The sequence below is a fragment of the Arachis hypogaea genome, chromosome 3 (genome assembly GCF_003086295.3).
Source record: "Arachis hypogaea cultivar Tifrunner chromosome 3, arahy.Tifrunner.gnm2.J5K5, whole genome shotgun sequence".
NCBI lineage: Eukaryota > Viridiplantae > Streptophyta > Magnoliopsida > Fabales > Fabaceae > Arachis > Arachis hypogaea.
Window position 1 is genome coordinate 41963982 of NC_092038.1, and position 23861 is coordinate 41987842.

The 23861-nt window shown below is 37.6% G+C and overlaps 3 non-coding genes across 3 annotated transcripts; 1 reads left to right on the forward strand and 2 right to left on the reverse strand.

The window, feature by feature from the left end:
* Nucleotides 1-829: 829 nt before the first annotated feature.
* Nucleotides 830-937, reverse strand: LOC112794014 (small nucleolar RNA R71). Its single transcript, XR_003198696.1, has one exon. It is a non-coding gene; the product is annotated as a small nucleolar RNA R71 (small nucleolar RNA).
* Nucleotides 938-14920: 13983 nt separating this feature from the next.
* Nucleotides 14921-15024, forward strand: LOC112793085 (small nucleolar RNA R71). Its single transcript, XR_003197794.1, has one exon. It is a non-coding gene; the product is annotated as a small nucleolar RNA R71 (small nucleolar RNA).
* A 6833-nt stretch (nt 15025-21857) lies between these two features.
* LOC112793996 (small nucleolar RNA R71) lies at nt 21858-21966 on the reverse strand. The gene has a single exon (XR_003198679.1). It is a non-coding gene; the product is annotated as a small nucleolar RNA R71 (small nucleolar RNA).
* Between the last annotated feature and the right edge of the window lie 1895 nt (nt 21967-23861).

Consider the following 23861-nt stretch of genomic DNA (forward strand, 5'->3'; position numbering starts at 1 on the left):
TTTCTTTCCCAACTTTAATTTTCGAAAATCATTCATCAAATTTTCAAAATTTCTTTTAACCATTTTAAAATCTTTTGTTTTATTTTTGAAAGTTCTTCCCCTCGTCTCACATCCTTCTATTTAAGGATTGACATTCCTCCACTATCAATAATTCGAACTCTATCCCTCTTGATAAGTTCGAATTCTTCTACCTTCTCCTTCTATTCTTCTTTTCCTCTGACACCTCAAGGAATCTCTATACTGTGACATAGAAGACTTTATACTTTCTTGTTCTCTTCTCTTTCATATGAGCAGGAATAAAGACAAAAGCATTCTTGTTGAGGCTGATCCTGAACCTGAAAGGACCTTGAAGAGAAAGCTAAGAGAAGCAAAAGCACAACTCTCTGGAGGGGACCTAACAGAAATCTTCAAACTAGAAGAAGATATGGCAGCCGAAAACAACAACAATGCCAACAATGCAAGGAAGGTGCTGGGTGACTTTACTGCACCTACTCTCGACTTCTATGGGAGAAGCATCTCTATCCCTGCCATTGGAGCAAACAACTTTGAGCTTAAGCCTCAATTAGTTTCTCTAATGCAACAGAATTGCAAGTTCCATGGACTTCCATTGGAAGATCCTCATCAGTTTTTAGCTGAATTCTTGCAAATCTGTGACACTGTCAAGACCAATGGGGTTGAACCTGAGGTCTACAGACTTATGCTATTCCCTTTTGCTGTAAGAGACAGAGCTAGGATATGGTTGGACTCACAACCTAAAGAAAGCCTGAACTCTAGGGAAAAGCTAGTCAATGCCTTCTTGGCAAAGTTCTTTCCACCTCAAAAATTGAGTAAGCTTAGAGTGGAAGTCCAAACCTTCAGACAGAAGGAAGGTGAATCCCTCTATGAAGCTTGGGAAAGATACAAACAATTGATCAGAAAGTGTCCTTCTAACATGCTTTCTAAATGGAGCATCATAGGTATCTTCTATGATGGTCTGTCTGAACTGTCCAAGATCTCTTCATCTGAAGAAGACGTCTGCAGAAGCTCAAGAACTCATTGAAATGGTTGCAAATAACCAATTCATGTACACTTCTGAAAGGAATCCTGTGAACAATGGGACGAATCAGAAGAAAAGAGTTCTTGAGATTGATACTCTGAATGCCATATTGGCTCAGAACAAAATATTGACTCAGAAAGTCAATATGATTTCTCAAAGTCTGTCTGGAATGCAAGCTGCACCAAGCAGTACTAAGGACGCTTCATCTGAAGAAGAAGCTTATGATTCTGAGAATCTATCAATGGAAGAGGTGAATTACATGGGAGAACCCTATGGAAACACCTATAATCCTTCATGGAGAAATCATCTAAATCTCTCATGGAAGGATCAACAGAGACCTCAACAAGGTTTCAACAACAATAATGGTGGAAGAAACAGATTTAGCAATGGCAAGCCCTTTCCATCATCTTCTCAGCAACAGCCAGAGAATTCTAAGCAGAGCCACTCTGACTTAGCAACCATGGTCTTTGATCTAATCAAAATCACTCAAAGTTTCATGACTGAAACAAGGTCCTCCATTAGAAACTTGGAGGCACAAGTGGGTCAGTTGAGTAAGAAAGTTACTGAACTCCCTCCTAGTACTCTTCCAAGCAATACAGAAGAGAATCCAAAGGAAGAGTGTAAGGCCATCAACATGGCCGAATTTGGAGAGGAGGAAGAATCAGTGATCGCCACCGAGGAAGACCTCAATGGATATCCACTGGCCTCTAATGAGTTCCCTAATGAGGAATCATGGGAATCTGAGGCTCACACTGAGACCATAGAGATTCCATTGGAATTACTTCTGCCGTTCATGAGCTCTGATGAGTAATCTTCCTCTGAAGAGGACGAAGATGTCACTGAAGAGAAAGTTGCTAAGTACCTTGGAGCAATCATGAAGCTAAATGACAAGTTATTTGGTAATGAGACTTGGGAGGATGAACCCCCTTTGCTCACCAAAGAACTGGATAACTTGACTAGGCAGAGTTTACCTCAAAAGAGACAGGACCCTGGGAAGTTCTCAATATCTTATACATTAGGCACCATGACCTTCGAGAAGGCTCTGTGTGACCTAGGGTCAAGCATAAACCTCATGCATCTCTATGTAATGGAGAAGCTAGGGATCTTTGAGGTACAAGCTGCAAGAATCTCACTAGAGATGGCAGACAATTCAAGAAAACAAGCTTATGGACTTGTAGAGGATGTTCTGGTAAAGGTTGAAGACCATTACATCCCTGCTGATTTCATAGTCCTAGAGACTGGGAAGTGAATGGATGAATCCATCATCGTTAGCAAACCCTTCCTAGCCACAGCAAAGGCTGTGATTGATGTTGAGAGAGGAGAATTGATCATTCAAGTGAATGAAGAATCCTTTGTGTTTAAGGCTCAAGGATATCTCTCTGCAACCATGGAGAGGAAGCATGAAGAGCTTCTCTCAAAATAGAGTCAAACAGAGCCCCCACAGTCAAACTCTAAGTTTGGTGTTGGGAGGCCACAACCAAATTCTAAGTTTGGTGTTGAACCCCCACATTCAAACTCTAAGTTTGGTGTTGGGAGGTTCCAACATTGCTCTGAACATCTGTGAGGCTCCATGATGGCCCACTGTCAAGCTACTGACATTAAAGAAGCGCTTGTTGGGAGGCAACCCAATGTTATATTTATCTATTTTCCATTGTTATTTTATGTTTTCTATAGGTTGATGATCATGTGAAGTCACAAAAACAATTGAAAAAGCAAAAACAGAATAAAAAAGAGAATGAAAAATAGCACACCCTGGAGGAAAAATTTGCTGGCGTTTAAACGCCAGTAAGGGCAGCAAATGGGCGTTTAACGCCCAGTCTGGCACCATTCTGGGCGTTTAACGCTAGAAAGGGGCACCAGACTGGCGTTTAACGCCAGGAATGGGCATGACACTGGCGTTTAACGCCGGAAAAGGGCAGCAGCCGGGCGTTTAACGCCAGGATTGGCAGAAAGGGCGTTTTGCACGCCACTTGGTGTAGGGATGACTTTTTCTTGACACCTCAGGATCTGTGGATCCCACAGGATCCCCACCTACCCCACCACTCTCTCTCTTCTTCACCCATTCACCAATCACCTCAATACCTCTTCCCCAAAAAAAACCCCTCACCTATCAAATCCCACCATTCTCTTCACCACTCACATCCATCCTTCATAAAACCCCACAAACCCCACCATCCAAATTCAAACCACTTTCTCTCCCAAACCCACCCATAATGGCCGAACCCTACCCCTTTCTCCACCCCTATATAAACCCTTCTTAACTCCTTCATTTTCACACAACCTAAACACTACTTCTCACCCTCAGCCGAACCATAAAAGCCCCCTCCATCTCCTCTATTTCTTCTTCTTCTACTCTTTTCTTTCCTCTTTTGCTCGAGGACGAGCAAACCTTCTAAGTTTGGTGTGGTAAAAGCATTGCTTTTTGTTTTTTCATAACCATTTATGGCACCTAAGGCCGGAGATACCTCTAGAAAGAGGAAAGGGAAGGCAAAAGCTTCCACCTCCGAGTCATGGGAGATGGAGAGATTCATCTCAAGGGTGCATCAAGACCACTTCTATGAAGTTGTGGCCATGAAGAAGGTGATCCCCGAGGTCCCTTTCAAACTCAAAAAGAGTGAATATCCGGAGATCCAACATGGGACAACTAAGGGTGGAGCACCAAGAACATTCCATCCTCCTCCATGAAATTAGAGAAGATCAAAGAATCATGAGAGAGGAGCAACAAAGGCAAGGAAGAGACATTGAGGAGCTCAAGCACGCCATAAGATCTTCAAGAGGAAGAACAAGCCGCCATCACTAAGGTGGACCCGCTCTTTAATCTCCTTGTTCTTTATTTTTCTGTTTTTCAAAAATTATGCTTTATGTTTTATTTATGTTTGTGTCTTATGAACATTAGTGTCTTAGTGTCTATGCCTTAAAGTTATGAATGTCCTATGAATCCATCACCTTTCTTAAATGAAAAATGTTCTTAATTGAAAAAGAGAAGAATTGCATGAATTTTGAATTTTATAACAGATTAATTATTTTGATATGGTGGCAATACTTTTGACTTCTGAATGTATGCTTGAATAGTGCATATGTCTTTTGATTTGTTGTTCAAGAATGTTAAAATTGTTGGCTCTTGAAAGAATGATGAAAAAGGAGACATGTTACTGAGGATCTGAAAAATCATAAAAATGATTCTTGAAGCAAGAAAAAGCAGTGAATTCAAAAAAAAAAAAGAGCAAGCAGAAAAAGCCAATAGCCCTTTAAACCAAAAGGCAAGGATAATAAAAAGGATCCAAGGCTTTGAGCATCAGTGGATAAGAGGGCCTACAGGATTAACATCCTGGCCTAAACGGCTAAACCAAGCTGTCCCTAACCATGTGCTTGTGGCGTGAAGGTGTCAAGTGAAAGCTTGAGACTGAGCGGTTAAAATTGTGATCCAAAGCAAAAAGAGTGTGCTTAAGAACACTGGATACCTCTAATTGGGGACTCTAGCAAAGCTGAGTCACAATCTGAAAAGGTTCACCCATTTATGTGTCTGTGGCATGGATGTATCCGGCGGTAATACTGGAAAACAGAGTGCTTTGGGCCACGGCCAAGACTCATAAAGTAGCTGTGTTCAAGAATCATCATACTTAACTAGGAGAATCAATAACACTATCCAGATTCTGAGTTCCTATAGAAGCCAATCATTCTGAACTTCAAAGGATAAAGTGAGATGCCAAAACTGTTCAGAGGCAAAAAGCTAAAAGCCCCGCTCATTTAATTAATACTGATCTTCATAGATGTTTTTGGGATTCATTGTATATTCTCTTCTTTTATCCTATTTGATTTTCAATTTCTTGGGGACAAGCAACAATTTAAGTTTGGTGTTGTGATGAGCGGATAATTTATACGCTTTTTGGCATTGTTTTTAGTATGTTTTAGTTAGTTTTTATAATATTTTTATTAGTTTTTATTTAAAATTCACTTTTCTGGACTTTACTATGAATTTGTGTGTTTTTCTGTGATTTCAGGTATTTTCTGGCTAAAATTGAGGGACCTGAGCAAAAATCTGATTCAGAGGCTGAAAAGGGCTGCAGATGCTGTTGGATTCTGACCTCCCTCACTCGAAGTGGATTTTATGGATCTACAGAAGTTCAATTGGCGCGCTTTTAATTGCGTTGAAATGTAGACATCCAGGGCTTTCCAGCAATATATAATAGTTCATACTTCGCTCGAGATTTGATAGCCCAAACCGGCGTTCCAAATCAGCTCAAGAATTCCCAGCGTTAAACACCGGAACTGGCACAAAAGTGGGAGTTAAATGCCCAAACTGGCACAAAAGCTGGTGTTTAACTCCAAGAAAAGTCTCTACACATGAAAGCTTCAACGCTCAACCCAGGCACACACCAAGTGGGCCCGGAAGTGGATTTTTACGTCATTTACTCATTTTTGTAAACCCTAAGCTACTAGTTCTCTATAAATAGGACCTTTTGCTGTTGTATTTTCATCTTTGGATCACTTTAGATCTTCGGATCATCTTTGGACGTCTAGTTCTTAGATCATGGGGGCTGGCCTCTCGGCCATGCCTAGACCTTGTTCTTATGTATTTTCAACGTGAAGTTTCTACACACCATAGATTAAGATGTGGAGCTCTGTTGTACCTCGAGTATCAATGCAATTATTACTATTTTCCATTCAATTCAGCTTATTCTTGTTCTAAGATATTCATTCACACCCAAGAACTTGATGAATGTGATGATTATGTGACGCTCATCATCATTCTCACTTATGAACGTGTGCCTGACAACCACTTCCGTTCTACATGCAAACAAGGCTTGAGTGGATATCTCTTGGATTCATTAATCAGAATCTTTGTGGTATAAGCTAGAATCCATTGGCGGCCATTCTTGAGAATCCAGAAGGTCTAAACCTTGTTTGTGGTATTCTGAGTAGGATTCAAGGATTGAATGACTGTGACGAGCTTCAAACTCGCGATTGTGGGGCATTAGTGACAGACGCAAAACAATCACTGGATTCTATTCCGACATGATTGAGAACCGACAGTTGAATAGCCATACTGTGACAGAGCGCGTTGAACATTTTCACTGAGAGGACGAGACTGTAGCCATTGACAACAGTGATGCCTAACATACAGCTTGCCATGGAAAGGAGTAAGAAGGATTGGATGAAGACAGTAGGAAAGCAGAGAGACGGAAGGGACAAAGCATATCTATACGCTTATCTGAAATTCTCACCAATGAATTACGTAAGTATCTCTATCTCTATTTTATGTTTTATTCATCTTTTAATTATCAATCCTCCATAACCATTTGAATCCACCTGACTGAGATTTACAAGATGACCATAGCTTGCTTCATACCAACAATCTCCATGGGATCGACCCTTACTCGCGTAAGGTTTATTACTTGGACGACCCAGTGCACTTGCTGGTTAGTTGTGCGAAGTTGTGATAAAGAGTTGAGATTGCAATTGAGCGTACCATGTTGATGGCGCCATTGATGATCACAATTTCGTGCACCAATCATGAAGGAGACATTCACTCATATGTTAAGGGCCATCAAATAATTTAAACAAAGAATCCATAAGTGATGTTCTTGATTATGATGATATTGGGGTGAAAGCCTTCATATTTGGTAAGTGAGACAACAATCTGGGCATATCACATAAGGATGCCCTGGCTAACATATGTGAGAATTTTTCAAGGACGGTATGACACCAACACATAGAGCTTTAGGTTTGACTAGAACCCAGTTTTACCGCATCATTACCCACATCATTCTACCTCAAAGAGGCTCCTACCAAAGGGTTACCATCTGTGACACCATGGTTCTTTATGCAATCTTAAATTTTTCTCCTATTTCATTCGCATATCTCATGATCCGCCACATGATTGACTGTGTGACAAGCGATAAAAATGTCTTTCTACCTTATGGAATATTTTTAACATGTGTTTTTGAGCATTTTTCTATTGACCTAAGTAATGAGGCTATAGAGAACAAAATTTCATCCTTTAAAGGTGGCAGTGCAGTGAAACCAACCAAAGGAAAAGGCACTAAGGCCACTAAGAATCCAATTATGGAAGAAAGTGCAGACGAAAGTCTTCCTCCACATTCAGTTGCTGGCACCTCTAGCTCTCACAAATACTTTATCAATGGAGTAGTCAAAGATGTACTTCAGGAGTTTGTAAATATGACCAAACAGAAGGTCTACTCCAGCAAACAAACACGCAAACTTGAACTTCAAAAAGAGAAATCCTTGCTAAAAGCTTAGGACAGAGTTGAGGTACTTCTAAAGTACCTTGATTCACTGGATGAGGATCAAGTGTTATTTGAGCAAGAGGAAGATGTTTTGGGTACTGAAAATGAGGATTCTGATGCTTAGTCTTTGTCTCCCTCTGCTGATGCAAGATCTATAGTTTGTTGTTATTTCTAGTTACGATTGACATTCTCTTTTGGCTGTGTTCTAGCTACTGAATACTGTTTCTATAACTGTTTTTTTTATAACTGTAATAGTTTAGATTATTTATGTTGCTTAACTGGTTGATATATGAGTTTGCTTGGTGATCTTATTTTTTGTAGGTTTCCCTCCTTGATAACAAAAAGGGGAGAAGAAAAAGGAAAAATAAATTGAACAAGGCTGTCTTATTGACTATTTTGGTGTGAAATTCATTGGGTCAAGTAATTACCAACAGATTTACACTTCTGACGGTAAATGCACCGGTAATAATTGGAGAAAAACGAAAAAAATAGGCGTGAGATTTACCAGCAGATTTTTCCACTACTAAACCTAATTAATAAAACACTGTATTTTGTTGACCCATAATGCATTATCGTCGGATTTATCGTCAATAAATCTGACAATAACGAGCCCTAAAATCCGAAGCGCTAACTCTCACCCCATTTAATTTCAAAATCCCCCCTCTCTCTCTCTAACCTCTCTTCTCCCACTCTCTCTCTAACCATATCCTCTCCCTGCCGCTCCGTCAGCCCCGCCGTTGCTGGTGCCTCTTTTCGCCGCCTGCTCTCCCTATCACCGAAACCAGCCCCTTCCTCCTCTCCCCTCCGTCAGCTGCGACTCTTTCTCTCCCATTCCATCAGCTGTGACTCCCCTCGATCAAGTAGCAAATTATGTGCTCTCTCTCTCTCTCTAGCTGCAAATAGTGAGTTCCAATATTTTCTTATTCATTTTATGCTTGGTCTTTTATTGAATTATGTACTTGTCAATGTAGTGATTATCTTGTTTTATTTTTGTGTCCAAATTCATGCTCCATATAATTTTTTGATACTATTGGAGGGATGCATTGAACAATCCAACAATCTAGCTAAAAAATGAAAATAAATCAGTGTCAATAAAAAAAGGATATCATCATTATTGCTGTTAGGCTGAATCTATTATTCTTGTTCTTGTTGTTTGTGTTAATAAGTAGGAAGAAGTAGTAGCAGTAGCTTGAATTTGATGTAAAGTAAATTTTGTTTCTTTAAGGCTTAAGTTTATACCATTTTATTGTAGTAATGATTCAACATATGTTGTTTGTGTTAGTAGTTGTATCTTGCAATTTATGCAATGTAATCACTTCTATAAATTAATGAGAACGTAAAAGATTAGTTCTAATTGAGTATTCATTATGTTAATCTATATGAATGCAGAGAAAATATGAAGCTATTATATATAAAGATGAAGTGATATATTATGAAGTTAATACATTTTGCTAAAAATATTGTGAATTTAATTGAGTTTTGAGTAATATTGTGGATTGAGGTTTGTTCGATTTGTGAAAACCATAAAGGTGGATATATGTCCAATTTTAAGGGAGGCTATCTCAAAATTTTTCTGAAACAATATAATTATTGAAGGATTTGGGTTGTATGTATGTTGATTAATGTTAATTGGTATTCTCTTTGTAGACATGATGACAGGTAGCAGAAGTGTCACAAGTCGGTCTCGTGGTCGTCGTAGAGGGAAGGTTTCCACTACCGGTGGCACCACAAGGACTTTTCAGTCATTGCCATCTACCTCGACTACCCCGTCGACCTCTGTGACGTCACAGGCGGGTCGAACGAACCAGTAGTTCATCATAGTCCCGAATCTCAACTACGTAGCTCCTTCTGTTATGGCTCCTCTATCCCCTGCAACTCTAGCGATAGAACCCGAGGTGGATAATTCCTCTAATGCATCCCATCCAGATGCCCCTCTACCACCGCCCGTTATATGGATGAGGATTTGGCCTGATGGCATGCAGGCATGAGTACATGCTATTTTAATGTCTTTTATCTGCAGTCTATTTTGAATTTGTTAATTTTATGCGTTTTTATGTGTTTGCTAATCATAAGATTTTCATTGATAGGTTTGCACGAAACAACAATGCATGTACACAGGAGATTTCCAATATGATTAAGTCCAAGCACGACAATCCATAACCGAGCTACATGGTGCACGAAATTGTGATTCATCTTTATTGTTGTATGGAATTAATTCCCCGATAATGGCTCCAAAAACTTGGTGCTCAATATGATGGTGTCTAAAATTTAATTCACAACTTCGCACAACTAACCAGCAAGTGCACTGGGTCGTCCAAGTAATACCTTACGTGAGTAAGGGTCGATCCCACGGAGATTGTTGGTATGAAACAAGCTATGGTCATCTTGTAAATCCCAATCAGGTGGATTCAACTAATTTAAGAGATTATTGGTTTAAATATGATTAATAAAATAAATAGAAAATAAAGATAAAGTTACTCATGAAATCCAATGGTGGGAATTTCGGATAGGTGCATGGAGGTGTTGTGTTCCTTCTGAATATCTGCTTTCCTGTTGCTTTCATGCAATCCTCCTTAATCCTTTCCATGGCAAGCTGTATGTAGGACATCACTGTTGTCAATGGCTACATCCCATCCTCTCAGTGAAAATGGTCCAAATGCTCTGTCACAGCACGACTAATCATCTGTCGGTTCTCAATCAGGTTGGAATAGAATCCAGTGATTCTTTTGCGTCTGTCACTAACGCCCAGCCTTCAGGAGTTTGAAGCTCGTCACAGTCATTCAATCCTGGAATCCTACTCGAAATACCATAGACAAGGTTAGACTTTCCGGATTCCCATGAATGCCGCCATCAATTCTAGCTTATACCACGAAGATTCTGATTAATGAATCCAAGAGATATGCGCCCGGTCTAAGGTAGAACGGAAGTGGTTGTCAGTCACGCGCGTTCATAGGTGAGAATGATGATGAGTGTCACGGATCATCACATTCATCAAGTTGAAGTGCAACAAATATCTTAGAACAGGAATAAATCGAATTGGATAGAAAATAATAGTAATTGCATTAAAACTTGAGGTACAGTAGAGCTCCACACCCTTAATCTATGGTGTGTAGAAACTCCACTGTTGAAAATACATAAGTGATAGAGGTTCAGGCATGGCCGAATGGCCAGCCCCCATGAAGGTCTAAGGACTAGGCGTCCAGAGATGTCTAATACAATAGTAAACTATCCTATTTATACTAGACTAGCTACTAGGGTTTACAGGAGTAAGTAATTGATGCATAAATCCATTTCCAGGGCCCACTTGATGTATGTTTGGGCTGCGCTTGATCTATCCACGAGCTGAGGCTTCTTTTGGAGTTGAACGCCAAGTTGTATCGTGTTTTGGGCGTTCAACTCCGGTTCGTGACGTGCTTCTGGCGTTTGACTCCAGACAGCAACATGGAACTAGCGTTGAGCGCCAGTTTACGTCATCTAATCACGAATAAAGTATGGACTATTATATATTGCTGGAAAGCTCTGGATGTCTACGTTCCAACGCCATTGAGAGCACGCCATTTGGAGTTCTGTAGCTCCAGAAAATTTATTTTGAGTGAAGGGAGGTCAGATTCCAACAGCATCAGCAATCCTTTGTCAGCCTCCTATCAGAGTTTTGCTCAGGTCCCTCAATTTCAGCCAGAAAATTCTTGAAATCATAGAAAAACACACAAACTCATAGTAAAGTCCAGAAATGTGAATTTAGCATAAAAACTAATGAAAACATCTCTAAAAGTAACTAGATCATACTAAAAACTACCTAAAAATAATGCCAAAAAGCATATAAATTATCCGCTCATCACAACACCAAACTTAAATTGTTGCTTGTCCCCAAGCAACTAAAAATCAATTAGGATAAAAAAAAGAGAATATACTATAAATCTCAAAATATCAATGAATATTAATTCTAATTAGATGAGCGGGACTTGTAGCTTTTTGCTTCTGAACAGTTTTGGCATCTCACTTTTTCCTTTGAAGTTTAGAATGATTGGCTTCTATAGGAATTTAGAATTTCAGATAGTGTTATTGATTCTCCTAGTTAAGTATGTTGATTCTTGAACACAACTACTTTTATGAGTCTTTGTCGTGGCCCTAAGCACTTTGTTTTCCAGTATTACCACCGGATACATAAATGCCACAGACACATGACTGGGTGAACCTTTTCAGATTGTGACTCAGCTTTGCTAGAGTCCCGAGTTAGAGGTGTCCAGAGCTCTTAAGCACACTCTTTTTGCCTTGGATCACGACTTTAACCACTCAGTCTCAAGCTTTTCACTTGGACCTTCATGACACAAGCACATGGTTAGGGACAGCTTGATTTAGCCGCTTAGGCCTGGATTTATTTCCTTAGGCCTTCCTATCCATTGATGCTCAAAGCCTTGGATCCTTTTTACCCTTGCCTTTTGGTTTTAAGGGCTATTGGCTTTTTCTGCTTGCTTTTTCTTTTTCTTTCTATTTTTTTCTCAATTTTTTTTCTGCAAGCTTTTGCTTTTTCACTGCTTTTTCTTGCTTTCAAGAATCAATTTTCATGATTTTTCAGATTGTCAATAACATTCTCTTTGTTCATCATTCTTTCAAGAGCCAAAAATTTTAACATTCATAAACAACAAGATCAAAATTATGCACTGTTCAAGCATTCATTCAGAAAACAAAAAGTATTATCACCACATCAATATAATTAAACTAAATTCAAGGATAATTTCAAAATTTATGTACTTCTTGTTCTTTTGAATTAGAAACATTTTTCTTTTAAGAGAGGTGAAGGATTCATGGAATTTATTTATAACTTTAAGACATAGTTACTAAACACTAATGATCATGAAGTAGAGACACAAAACATAGATGACATAATAAGCATAAAAATCGAAAAACAGAAAGATAAGAGCAAGGAGGTTAAGGAATGAGTCCACCTTAGTGAGGGTGGTGTCTTCTTGAAGGACCAATGGTGCTTTTTGAGCTCCTTTATGTCTCTTCCTTGCCTCTGTTGCATGATCCTTAGTGATTTTGGTGCTTTTATCCTTAGTTGCTCCCAATAATTGTATGGAGGAAAATTTATCCCCTGAGGTATCTCAGGGATCTCTTGATTTGCAGTCAAATGTTCTACCACTGAGATATAGACCCTTTAGATGAATCTTTCCATCTCCCAAGACTCAGAGGTGGAAGCTTTTGTCTTCCCTTTTATCCTTTTTTTTTGAGGTTTCTCTGGCCTTATGTGTCATCAATGGTTATGGAAAAACAAAAAGCTATGCTTTTACCACACCAAACTTAAAATATTGCTCGCCCTCGAGCAAGAGAAGAAAGAAAAGAAGAAGAAGATATGGGGGGGAGGGAGAGATGTTTGTGTTTTGGCCATGTAGGGTGGGTTTGGGTGGGAAGGATGGATGGATGTGAGTGGTGAAGAGATGATGGGGAAGAGGGATTAAGGTGATTTGGGGAAGAAGGGAGAAGGTGAGTTGAGGTAGGTGGGGATCCTGTGGGGTCTACAGATCCTGAGGTGTTAAGGATTTACATCCCTGCACCAATTAGGCATGTAAAACGCCTTTGCATACAATTTTGGCGTTTAAACGCCGAGGTGATGCATGTTTTGGGCATTCAACACCCATGTGCAACATGTTTCTGGCGTTGAACACCAATTCCATGCTTGTTTCTGGTGTTCAGCGCCAGCTCTATGCTCTGTTCTGGCGTTGAACGCCAGTAAGTCCTTCCTCTAGGGTGTGATTTTTCTTCTACTGTTTTTAATTCTGTTCTTAATTTTTGTATTTTTTTCGTGACTCCACATGATCATGAACCTAATAAAACACAAAATAACAATAAAATAAAAATAAAATTAGATAAATAAAAATTGGATTGCCTCTCAATAAGCGCTTCTTTAATGTCAATAGCTTGACAGTGAGCTCTCATGGAGCTTCACAGATCTTCAGAGCATTGTTGGGACCTCCCAACACCAAACTTAGAGTTTAAATGTGGGGGTTCAACACCAAACTTAGAGTTTGGTTGTGGCCTTCCAACACCAAACTTAGAGTTTGACTGTGGGGGCTCTATTTGACTCTGTACTGAGAGAAGCTTTTCATGCTTCCTCTCCATGGTTGCAGAGGAAGGTCCTTGAGCTTTAAACACAAGGTAGTCCCCATTCAATCGAAGGACTAATTCTCCTCTGTTAACATCTATCACAGCACCTGTTGTGGCTAGAAAAGGTCTTCCAAGGATGATGCATTCATCCTCTTCCTTCCTAGTGTCTAAGATTATGAAATCAGCAGGGATGTAAAGGCCTTCAACCTTTACTAATACATCCTCTACTAATCCATAAGCTTGTCTTACTGACTTGTCTGCGAATTGTAATGAGAATAAGGCAGGTTGTACCTCAATGATCCCTTGTTTCTCCATTACAGAGAGTGGCATAAGATTTATGCCTGACCCTAGGTCACACAGAGCTTTTTCAAAGGTCATGGTGCCTATGGTATAGGGTATTAAGAATTTCCCAGGATCTTGTTTCTTTTGAGGTAGAGTTTGCTGAACCCATGTATCAAGTTAACTAATGAGCAAGGGAGGTTCACCTTCCCAAGTCTCATTACCAAATAACTTGGCATTCAGCTTCATGATGGCTCCTAGATATTGAGCAACTTACTCTCCAGTTACATCTTCATCCTCTTCAGAGGAAGAATGGTCTTCAGAGCTCATGAATGGTAGAAAGAGGTTTAATGGAATCTCTATGGTCTCTATATGAGCCTCAGATTCCTTTGGGTCCTCAATAGGAAACTCTTTCTTGTTTGAGAGACGTCCCAGGAGGTCTTCCTCACTAGGATTTTTGTCCTTCTCCTCCCTTGTGCATTCGGCCATATTGATTACATCAATGGCCTTGCACTCTCCTTTTGGATTCTCTTCTGTATTGCTTGGGAGAATACTGGGAGGAGTTTCAATGATTTTCTTACTCAGCTGGCCCACTTGTGCCTCCAAATTTCTAATGGAGGATCTTGTTTCATTCATGAAACTTAAAGTGGCCTTAGACAGATCAGAGACTATGTTTGATAAGTTAGAGGGGCTCTGTTCAGAATTCTCTATCTGTTGCTGAGAAGATGATGAAAAAGGCTTGTTATTGCTTAGCCTATTTCTTCCACCATTATTAAAGCCTTGTTGAAGCTTTTGTTGATCCTTCCATGAGAAATTTGGATGATTTCTCCATGATGAATTATAGGTGTTTCCATAAGGTTCACCCATGTAATTAACCTCTGCCATTGCAGGGTTCTCAGGATCATAAGCTTCTTCAGAAGCTACTTCTTTAGTATTGTTGGATGCATTTTGCCATCCATTCAGACTTTGAGAGATCATGTTGACTTGCTGAGTCAACACTTTGTTCTGAGCCAATATGGCATTCAGAGCATCAATCTCAAGAACTCCCTTCCTCTGAGGCATCCCATTATTCACGGAATTCCTCTCAGAAGTGTACATGAATTGGTTATTTGCAACCATGTCAATAAGTTCTTGAGCTTCTGCAGGCATTTTCTTTAAGTGAATGGATCCACCTGCAGAATGGTCCATTGACATTTTAGAGAACTCAGACAGACCATAATAGAATATATCTAATATGGTCCATTCTGAAAATATGTCACAAGGACACTTTTTGGTCATCTGCTTGTATCTTTCCCAAGCTTCATAGAGGGATTCACCATCTTTTTGCTTGAAGGTTTGAACATCCACTCTAAGCTTGCTCAACTTGTGAGGAGGAAAGAATTTATCCAAGAAGGTAGTGACCAGCTTATCCCAAGAGTCCAGGCTATCTTTAGGTTGTGAGTCCAACCATGTTCTAGCTCTGTCTCTTACAGCAAAAAGGAAAAGCATGAGCCTGTAGACTTCAGGATCTACTCTATTCATCTTTACAGTCTCACAAATCTGCAAGAACTCAGTTAAAAACTGGTAAGGATCTTCAGATGGAAGTCCATGAAACTTGCAGTTCTGTTGCATTAGAGCAACTAATTGAGGTTTCAGCTCAAAATTGTTTGCTCCAATAGCCGGAATGGAGATGCTTCTTCCATCAAATGTGAAAGTTGGTTTAGTGAAATCACCAAGCATCCTCCTTGCATTATTGTTGTTGGGTTCGGCTGCCATCTCCTTTTCTTGTTCGAAAATTTCAGAAAGGTTGTCTCTGGATTGTTGTAATTTAGCTTCTCTTAATTTCCTCTTCAGAGTCCTTTCAGGTTCAGGATCAACTTCAGCATGAGTGCCTTTTTCCTTGTTCCTGCTTATATAGGGAAGAAGAGAACAAGAAAAGAGAGAGGAATCCTCTATGTCACAATATAGAGATTCCTTTATGTTAGTAGAGAAAGAAAGGGAATAGGAGTGAAGAAGAATGAATAGGTAGGGGTAGTGATTTGAGATGAAGAGAGGTGAAGAGAAGTGTTAGTAAATAAATAAATAAATAGAAGAAGGGGAGAGGGAAGAAATTTCGAAAATAAATTTGAAAAGAAGTTAAATGATTTTCGAAAATAAAAGATAAGATAGAATTAAAATTAAAACAACTAATTAATTAAAAAGAATTTTTGAAAAAGGGATGAGATATTTTCGAAAATTAGAGAGGAAAGAGTAGTTAGGTGGTTTTGAAAAAGATAAGAAACAAACAAAAAGTCAAATAGTTAGTTGAAAAAGATATTAAAGTCAAATTTGAAAAGATAAGAAGATAAGTAGTTAGATAAGATATTTGAAATTAAATTTTTGAAAAAGATATGATATAAAAGATAAGATAAGATAGATTTAATTTTTAAAATTAAAATTAATTACTTAACTAACAAGAAATTAAAAGATAAGATTCTAGAATTTAAAGATTGAACCTTTCTTAACAAGAAAGTAACAAACTTCAAATTTTTGAATCAATCATATTAATTGTTAGCATAATTTTCGAAAATTATGAAATAAAGTTAAGAAAAAGAGATTTTGAAAAATAATTTTCAAAATTTTCGAAAAATAGAAAAAATGAAAAAGATATGATTTTTGAAAAAGATTTGAAAAGATAGGATTTTTAAAATTGAAAAGTTGACTTGACTTGTAAGAAACAACTAATTTTTAAAAATTTATGACCAAGTCAACCCAAAATTTCGAAATTTGGAGGGAAATAAGGAAAAGATATTTTTTTTATTTTTGAATTTTTAATGAGGAGAGAGAAAAACATAAACATGACCCAAAACATGAAATTTTTGGACCAAAACACATGATGCATGCAAGAACACTATGAATGTCAAGATGAACACCAAGAACACTTTGAAGATCATGATGAACATCAAGAACATAATTTTGAACAATTTTTTGATGCAAAGAAAATATGCAAGAAACCAAACTTAGAAATCTTTAATGCATGGACTCTAACAAACGAAAAATGCATATGAAAAACAACAAACAACACAAAACAAGAAAACATCAAGATCAAACTATGGTATGAAGTTGTTGGTATGAAGCAAGCTATGGTCATCTTGTAAATCTCAGTCAGGCGGATTCAACTAATTTAAGAGATTATTGGTTTAAATATGATTAATAAAATAAATAGAAAATAAAAATAAAGTTACTTATGAAATCCAATGGTGGGAATTTCGGATAGGTGCATGGAGGTGTTATGTTCCTTCTGAATCTCTACTTTCCTGCTGCTTTCATCCAATCCTCCTTAATCCTTTCCATGGCAAGCTGTATGTAGGGCATCACTGTTGTCATTGGCTACATCTCATCCTCTCAGTGAAAATGGTCCAAATGCTCTGTCACAGCACGACTAATCATCTGTCGGTTCTCAATCAGGTTGGAATAGAATCCAGTGATTCTTTTGCGTCTGTCACTAACGCCCAGCCTTCAGAAGTTTGAAGCTCGTCACAGTCATTCAATCCTAGAATCCTACTCGGAATACCACAGACAAGGTTAGACTTTCCGGATTCCCATGAATGCCGCCATCAATTCTAGCTTATACCATGAAGATTCTGATAAATGAATCCAAGAGATATGCGCCCGGTCTAAGGTAGAACGGAAGTGGTTGTCAGTCACACGCGTTCATAGGTGAGAATGATGATGAGTGTCACAGGTCATCACATTCATCAAGTTGAAGTGCAACGAATATCTTAGAACAGGAATAACTCGAATTGGATAGAAAATAATAGTAATTGCATTAAAACTTGAGGTACAGCAGAGCTCCACACCCTTAATCTATGGTGTGTAGAAACTCCACTGTTGAAAATACATAAGTGATAGAGGTTCAGGCATGGCCGAATGGCCAGCCCCCATGAAGGTCTAAGGACTAGGCGTCCAAAGATGTCTAATACAATAGTAAACTATCCTATTTATACTAGACTAGCTACTAGGGTTTACAAGAGTAAGTAATTGATGCATAAATCCATTTTCAGGGCCCACTTGGTGTATGCTTGGGCTGAGCTTGATCTATCCACGAGCTGAGGCTTCTTTTGCAGTTGAACGCCAAGTTGTATCATGTTTTGGGCGTTCAACTTCGGTTCGTGACGTGTTTCTGGTGTTTGACTCCAGACAGCAACATGGAACTGGCGTTGAGCGCCAGTTTACGTCATCTAATCACGAATAAAGTATGGACTATTATATATTTCTGGAAAGCTTTGGATGTCTACTTTCCAAAGCCGTTAAGAGCATGCCATTTGGAGTTCTGTAGCTCCAGAAAATCCATTTTGAGTGCTGGGAGGTCAGATTCCAACAGCATCAGCAGTCCTTTGTCAGCCTCCTATCAGAGTTTTGCTCAGGTCCCTCAATTTCAGCCAGAAAATACCTGAAATCATAGAAAAATACACAAACTCATAGTAAAGTCTAGAAATGTGAATTTAGCATAAAAACTAATGAAAACATCCCTAAAAGTAACTAGATCATACTAAAAACTACCTAAAAATAATGCCAAAAAGCGTATAAATTATCTGCTCATCACTACACAAAGATCCCTGTTGAGACCAGAGAGCGATGATTTTAGAAGTGGGCAGTAAAAATCCAATGTTGTTGAATGATGAGCGGATATTTTGTACACTTTTTGACATCATTTTCATATAGTTTTTAGTATGTTTTATCTAAGTTTTATTATATTTTCATAGGTTTTAGTGTAAAATTCACATTTTTGGATTCTACTGTGAGTTTGTGTGTTTTTATGCAATTTCAAGTATTTTCTGGCTGAAATTGAGGAGCTGGAGCAAAAGTCTGATTTAGAGGCAAAGAAAGTGCTGCAGATGCTGTCAGGATCTGATCTTCTTGCACTCGGAAGAGCTTTTCTGGAGCTACAGAAGTCAAAATGGAGCGTTCTTAACAAGTATGGAATGCTAACATCCAAAGCATTCCAGAAATTTATAATAGTCCAAAGTTTGCTTCAGAATTGAAGGCCCAAAACTGGCGTTCAACGCCAGCCATCTGCCCTATTCTGGTGTTCAACACCCAAGGGAGCAGAGACCAGCGTCCAACACCCAAAAATGACCCCTAGCCAGCGTTCAACACCCTAGAGGCCTCCTAGCACGTGTCTTACTCTTTTGCTCAGCCCAAATACTCACCAAGTGGGCCCTGGAGGTGGATTTTCACACTAAAAGACGGTTTTACCCTTTTTATGTAATCCTTAGTCATTAGATTAGTATAAATATAACAAGGCTCTCATTGTTAGAGAGGTTCCTTGCCCACTTTCATGTTTCACATTGTATTTTCTATCAGCATGAGTCACTAAACCTCTTACGTTGAAGCTAGGAGCTCTGCTAAGTTTTATGGATTAATAAAAGTACTACTATTTTATTTCCAATTCGTGTTTGATTATCTATTCTAAGATGTATCTTCGTTCTTCATCCTTATGAATGCGTTGAACCAGAACAAGGTTATCTCATTCTACATGGGTTCAGAGTGCGTCTTTCATCAGACAACAAAGAACCACTAGCTTGATCATACATCTCTTAGACAGCTAATCCACGACTTCGTTGGAAACTTCTCGAGACATCAGTTCAGCCGAGGTATGGGGAAATTACAGTCTTTGTGGTAAAGGCTAGAACCCAAGGCGCAGCATTCTCTGATCCAGAAGATTCGACCTTGTCTGTGGCATTTTGAGTAGGATCATCAAAGGGAATAAACTGCAGGAGCTTCACCCTCAATCAGGCTGGATCCACACTAAACCTGGGGTTCAACACTGGAGGAAGATTGGCGGATGCTCAAACCAGCGTTGATCACATACAGCCTACCATAGAAGAAATCATTCACAGTTGGAGTAGACAGTAAGACCAAATTGATCCAGGGGAACAAAGCATCTCCTAGGCCTTAACCATCCTCTTATTACTAGTTATAATCAAACATAGTAATTCCATTTTATTTTACTTTTATGCATTCCAACAAACAAGCAACTTTTCTATCCGCTTGACTAAGATCTACAAGATAACGACTGCTTGATTCAAGCCGACAATCCTCGTGGGATCGACCTTGACTCGCTCAGGTATTACTTGGACGACTCATTACACTTGTTAATTCAGTTGTACGAAGTGTGGGAATTTGTGCACCAAGTTTTTGGGCCGTTGCTGGGGATTGTTCGAGTTGAATAAACTAACGGATTATCTTGTTGCTTAGATTAGGTATTGTTTTTTATTTTGTTTGAGTCTTTTATTTTCTTCTTTTTTTTCAAAAAATTCAAATAAATTTTCAAAAACCTTTTGTTTATTAATCTTTTTTTTTTGTCTGAGTCTTTTGTTTGTGTTCTTTGTGAATTTTCGAATTTCTTGAGTCTTCTTTTTAAAAATTTTCAAAAATAGTGTCTTTTGTTTGAGTCTAGTGTCAAATTTTAAATTTGGTGTCCTTTGTGTATTCTTGTTTCCTTTGAATTTTTCGAATTTTGTTCTTGGTGTTCATCTTGATCTTCAAGTTGTTCTTGGCTTTCTTCTTGTTTGGATCTTAACATTTTTAAGTTTGGTGTCTTTTTGTGTTTTTCTTTACAATTTTCAAAAATTTAGTGTTTTAGATCTAAAAATTTTTAAGTTTGGTGTCTTTTAGTTGTTTTTCTCTTTCTTCATTAATTTCAAAAAATCAAAAAAAAAATATTTTCTATCTTATCTTTCTTTTAAATTTCAATTTCAAATCTTTTTCAAATATTTTTTTTATATCTTTTTCATATCTTTATTTTATCTTTATCTTTAACCATAATTTTCAAAAATCACACATAATTAATTTCAAAAATTTCTAAATTTGGTGTTTTCTTGTTAGTTAAGTCAAGATTCAAATTTTAAATTCATATCTTTTTAAAATATTTTCAAATCTTTTCTTTTAATTTTGATTCTATCTTATCTTAACTTTCTTTTAAAATTTAACTTTCAAATCTTTTTAAATTTAAAACTATCTTTTCAAAGTTGATTTCAAAATCTTATCTTTCTTAACTTCTTTTTCAATCCTTTATCTTATCTTATTTCAAAATTCAATTTTCAAAATCAAATCTTTTTAATTTAAAACTTATCTTTCTTAACTTCCTTATCTTATCTTTCTTACCTAACTTATCTTATTTTGTTGACTTTTTCAAAATTTAAAATCAAATCTTTTTCAAAATCAGATTTCAATTCTTATCTCTCTTTTAAATCTTTTTCAAATCTTTTCAATTTCTACCTTATCTTTTCTAATTTTAAAATCAAATCTTTTTCTAATCATTTATCTTATCTTGTTTTCAAATCTTTCTTAATTAGTTACTTGTTTTCTTTTTCTTCTTTTTCAAAACTTCCTAACTAATTCTTCTTTCCTATTTTTGAAAATATCTTCTCTCCTTCTCTCTCTTCTTTTTCGAAAAACATATATTTAATTTTCAAATCTTTTTAATTAATTAGTCATCTTAATTCTTAATTAGTTACTTATCTCTTTTCTTTTAATTTTCAAATTCTCTCTCCCTTCTTTATGCGAATTCTTCTTCTCTCTTCTCCATCTTCATTCTTCTTTCTTCTTCACATCTCACAGGGAGTCCTCTGTTCTTGAACAATGTGCTCCCATTCTTCTTCCTTTTTGTTTACCATTTCTTGTTTATGAGTAGGAATAGGGATAAAGAACCCCTCTTTAATCTTGATCTTGAGCCTGAGAAAACTCTAAGGAGGTGCCTTAGTGCACAACACTCCGGAGGAAATCTCACAGAGATATTCGAACAAGAGACAAGAAATACAGACATGGCAAATAATGCTAATGGTGGAGGAGAACAAAGAAAGGTTCTTGGAGCCTATACTGCACCCAATTCAGACTTTTATGGGCACAGCATATCAATTCCTGCCATCAGTGCTAACAACTTTGAGCTAAAACTTCAACTGGTTACCTTAGTTCAACAGAACTGCCAGTACTATGGACATCCACAAGAAGATCCAAATAAATTCATATCTGACTTCTTGCATAGATGTGACACAATCAAGACCAATGGAGTAAGTCCCGAGGTCTATAAATTCATGCTCTTTTCTTTTGCTGTAAAAGACAGAGCTAGAGTGTGGTTAGATTCGCAACCTAAAGAGAGTTTTAACACATGGGAGAAGGTGGTCAATGCATTCTTGACCAAGTTCGTTCCACCTTAAAAGTTGAGCAAACTTAGAGTGGAAGTTCAAACCTTTAGACAAAAAGATGGTAAATCCCTTTGTGAAGCTTGGGAGAGGTACAAGCAACTTATTAGAAGATGCCCTCCCAACATGATATCAGATTGGACCACATTAGACATATTCTATGATGGCCTTTCTGAGATATCCAAGATGTCACTGGATAACTCTGCTGGTGGATCACTGAAGAGAGGAACTTTTGCGTGGTCTAGAATTCAGAATAAATTTCCGTTGCAAGTATAGCTTCTAAACCAACAAAAGTCCTTTCTTACAAACGTTTTGGTTGTCACAAGTAACAAACCCCTAAATAAATTGATAATTGAAGTATTTGAATCTCAGGTCGTCTTCTCAAGGAATTGCAGGGAGGTATGTTCTTATTATTGGTTATGAGTTTTGTAAATTGGGGATTTTGAAAGTAAGGAAGAAGTATGTTAAATGACAAGTAAAATTAAAATAGTAATAATAAAATAAACTTTTGGCAAGGTATTAGAACTGGAAGTCCTATCCTTATCAATTGTGATGAGAATTGGATTTTAATCCCACTTAGTTAACCTTTACTACAGCAAAGGAAAGTCAAGTGGAATAATTAGTTTGATCCTCAAGTCCTAGTCAATCCCTGTGGGAAGACTAGCTTTAAAGCGATCTGCCAATTTCAACCACTGCTTTATTTGATAACTCAAGCGTCACCAATTACTTAACTAGAGCCAAAAGGGAAAATTCTAAATTAAATTGAAGACATCATAAATAGAATAAAGTAAGCATAAATCTGAAATACCTCAATTGCATTAATAAAAGCAGTCAAATCTAACATGGAAAAGTTCATAAGCCAATTGGGCAATATAAGTCAAATACAAATAAAAGCATTAGAGTATCTAAAAGTGGAAGAAAAATATAAAGTAAAAAGAATATGAACCTGTGATGAAAAAGAAATAAATCCTAATTTCTAAAAATCCTAATCCTAAATCCTAAGAGAGAGGAGAGAGCCTCTCTCTCTAAAAACTACATCTAAATTATGAAAAGTGTGAATTATGAGTCTCCTTTTATTCTTTCACTTTGTAGCCTTTAATCTGTGTTTTCTGGGCTTAAAATTGGGCCTGAAATAGCCCAGAATTCGCTGGTTATGAAATCGGCCACGCTGATTTTTGCAGATGCAATGCATCCGCGTGAAGTGCGCGTTCGCGTCGCCTACCTGTACGGCCATTATAGTAAATTATATATCAAATCGAAGCCCCGGACGTTAACTTTCTAACGAAACTAAAACCGCATCGTTTGGACCTCTGTAGCTCAAGTTATGACCATTTGAGTGCGAAGAGGTCAGGCTGACAGCTTAGCAATTTCTTCAACTTCTTGTATTCCTTCAACTTTTGCATGCTTCCTTTCCATCCTCTAAGCCATTCCTACCCTGTAATCTCTGAAATCACTTAACACACATATCAAGGCATCGAATGGTAATAAGAGAGGATTAAACATAGCAAAATTAAGACCAAAGAAGCATGTTTTCAATTATAGCACAAAATCAGGAAGGAGAATGTAAAACCATGCAAATCATATGAATAAGTGGGCAAAGGCTTGATAAAAACCACTCAATTGAGCACAAGATAACCATAAAATAGTGGTTTATCAACCTCCCCACACTTAAACATTAGCATGTCCTCATACTAAGCTCAAGAGAAGCTATAAAAAAGTGAAGAGGAATGATAGAATGTAAGAAATGCAACCTATCTATATGAATGCAACTACATGCAAAATATTTCTACCTACTTGGTTAAAAAGTAAATAAATTCTCCAAGACAAACATGAATTAAATTCCACTAATTCAAATCATACAGTAAAAGACAAGTAAACTTGTAAGAAGATAGCTTATGAAAGCAGGGAACACAGAATCAAGCATTGAACCCTCACTGATAGTGTATATGCACTCTAATCTCTCAAGTGTCTAGGGTCAATCACTCTATTCTTCTCTAATCATGCTTTCTAAAACTTTGTTCTTCACCT